This window comes from Octopus sinensis, linkage group LG24, assembly GCF_006345805.1.
Source record: "Octopus sinensis linkage group LG24, ASM634580v1, whole genome shotgun sequence".
NCBI classification, from domain to species: Eukaryota; Metazoa; Mollusca; class Cephalopoda; order Octopoda; family Octopodidae; genus Octopus; species Octopus sinensis.
In genome coordinates, this window is record NC_043020.1 from 29437187 (window position 1) to 29439686 (window position 2500).

Sequence of the window (2500 nt, forward strand, 5' to 3'; positions counted from 1 at the left end):
CGATTAGATACATTATCTCATACACACTTTCCTCTTTCTAAAGATGTTATGGTATAATTTGAGGGATATTTGGCTGCTATTTCTAGAAGGTTATACGACCTCGTCGGATCTGAAAAAAAAAAAATAAGTAACCGTAGGAGCAGATATAGAAGAGTCCATTATTTCAGCATCGTGTTAAATATGTTGCGTTGAATCAAGTATATGTTTACTTAAGAATAGTGGTGGATCTCCGTCGTAAGACGATGAAGGCCCATTTATTAGATCAACCCAATAACCTGTTTCTGAATAAATGTACATGTGGCAGACTAAACTCAAGATACTTAATTCTGGGGTTGAATGATTGTGATCATAGAGTGTGACAAGGCCGTACCTCTTCAATTACAGATGATTCAATTCGAAGGGCTTCTTTACAGTTTTCGCCTGTCCAGTTTCACCCACAGGGTTGTAGAAGATGACATGTGCCTGAGATGCCACGCAGGTGGATCGAACTCGAAGCCCCGTAGTTGTGAAACAAACTTTTTAATCATTTAGCCATACTGCGCCTAAATTTCAATAGGAATACCCGCTCTACTAAATGGTTAAAGTTGACATTATTAAATCAATTTAAATCTTTACAATTCGTATATAATACAAACCTGCTAATAAGAGAAAATAATGCAAAATATAGCATTTGGTTTTTTTTATTGTTTGTCATGGTTTGATACACCTACAAATTTACATTCGAAAATCGAATTAATAAACGCCTGGCCAGCTCCATAGATTCCTTATGACCCAGGGATTGAAGAAGTCGAAGCAGCGGAAAATGCAGTAGGTTGCATTTTGTTCGGATGCCTCACTCTCTGGATATATATGGGAGGAGGCCTTTTTAGTGGAAAGAAGAAAAAACATTTTCTTTTGAAAAATTCTTCAGAAGAAAAGGTGATTTAGGGAAGATTTGGCATTTGTTTCTGGCGCGTCCTGCGGCCGCCTGCTACCTTACTTGTTTCTCCTCGGCACCATGGGAGTCTGCCGTAGTCTGTCTGTGCCTGTTGCTTTCTTTTTAAATGGTAAAAACTTGACAGTTTCTCAGCGGGATCCACAAGGTCCTCATGGCTGGGAAGAGACTGTCTCCAATCATCGCTCCACGTGTCCTTAGCACTGAAGCATTCGTTTACGGATTTAAAGAAAAAATTTTGCTTTTTCTTTCCTTTTAACCACTATTGAATACCTAGAAATGGTTGAGACGGCAGAGGGTCGGACAAATGCTTTGCAGTATTTCTTCCGGTTCTTTGCTCTCCGATTTCAAATCCCATTGGTTTCAACTGAAGGTTTCGTCGTTTCGTATTCAATAAGTCTCAGGGAAGCACTGCTCGTTGGTAACGACTAACCTTCTCCCTCCAAATTTACTGGCCCCTTCGTCCTTAAAACAGAAAACATTCTTAAAGAGCGATGGATTGGCAGAATCGTGGGAACGTTTAAAAAAATGTGCCATATAGCATTTTATGCGACCCTTTACACTGAGTTCAAATACTGCCGAAGTCAACTTTGCCTTTCATCCCACCAGGGTCGATAAAATAAAGTACAAAGTACTTGTCAAGTATTGAGGACGATGGTACTACTGCCACTACTACTACTATACTACTGCCACTACTACTACCACCACCACTACTACTACTACTAATACTACTACTACCACTACTACTACTAGAAATTATGCTATCAACTTCGGTGAGCCACACCATTTCAACTTCTTTTGCCCGACGTGATTTCCAACCCCTTATAATCCCACGTTTCTTCCCCTTCTCTTAGAAGACTGTCAATCACATTTATTCACGTGATTTGCCCCGTTTTTGAATTATAGACTCGCCTGGTATCAGAATAACTTGAGAGAAGGACGATTCTGACCGATTCTGGTGTAAGTTCTTATCCCATTCTTCACTGTTGTGATTTATTGTCAAAAGCACCGAGGTTACCAAATTTTTTTTGTCCTTTATTCCACTAACCCATCAAATAAATTTCTTACCATTCTATACATTTCCTTTATTTATTTAAATGTTGAACTGGTCTTTTCTACTTTTCATCCTTTTAGTTTAAATCTTTTATATCAACCTATTTCTGATTAACACAGACAGACACACACACACATACGTATACACACACACATATATATATATATATTCATATATATACAAACATATATATATATATATGTACGTACTTACACCCACACACATACATATATATGTATATAAATATATGCATGCATATATATATATATATATGTGTGTGTGTGTGTGATTAAAACGTTTGGTAGTATACAGAACAGTATATTGGTAATAATAATATTAGTAAAAGCAAATGAAGGACTTGTTCCTACATGAATAGGGAGTACATCTTCAAATATACCATGGAAATGAAACTAAATGGCATGAAATAAAACAAAATAAAATAAATTGGAATATTATTAACGTTATCAAATTTAAAAATTGTAAATATTTTACCGAATTTTACTTTTATTATC

At 36.5% G+C, this 2500-nt stretch overlaps 1 long non-coding RNA gene across 1 annotated transcript in view; it reads left to right on the forward strand.

Moving 5' to 3' along the window:
- LOC118767753 overlaps window positions 1-2500 on the forward strand; it is a 39559-nt gene that overhangs the window by 26147 nt on the left and 10912 nt on the right. The window contains exon 2 of the long non-coding RNA XR_005003664.1: window positions 1841-1894. This is a non-coding gene — a long non-coding RNA (uncharacterized LOC118767753). The remainder of the gene's footprint in view (window positions 1-1840; window positions 1895-2500) is intronic.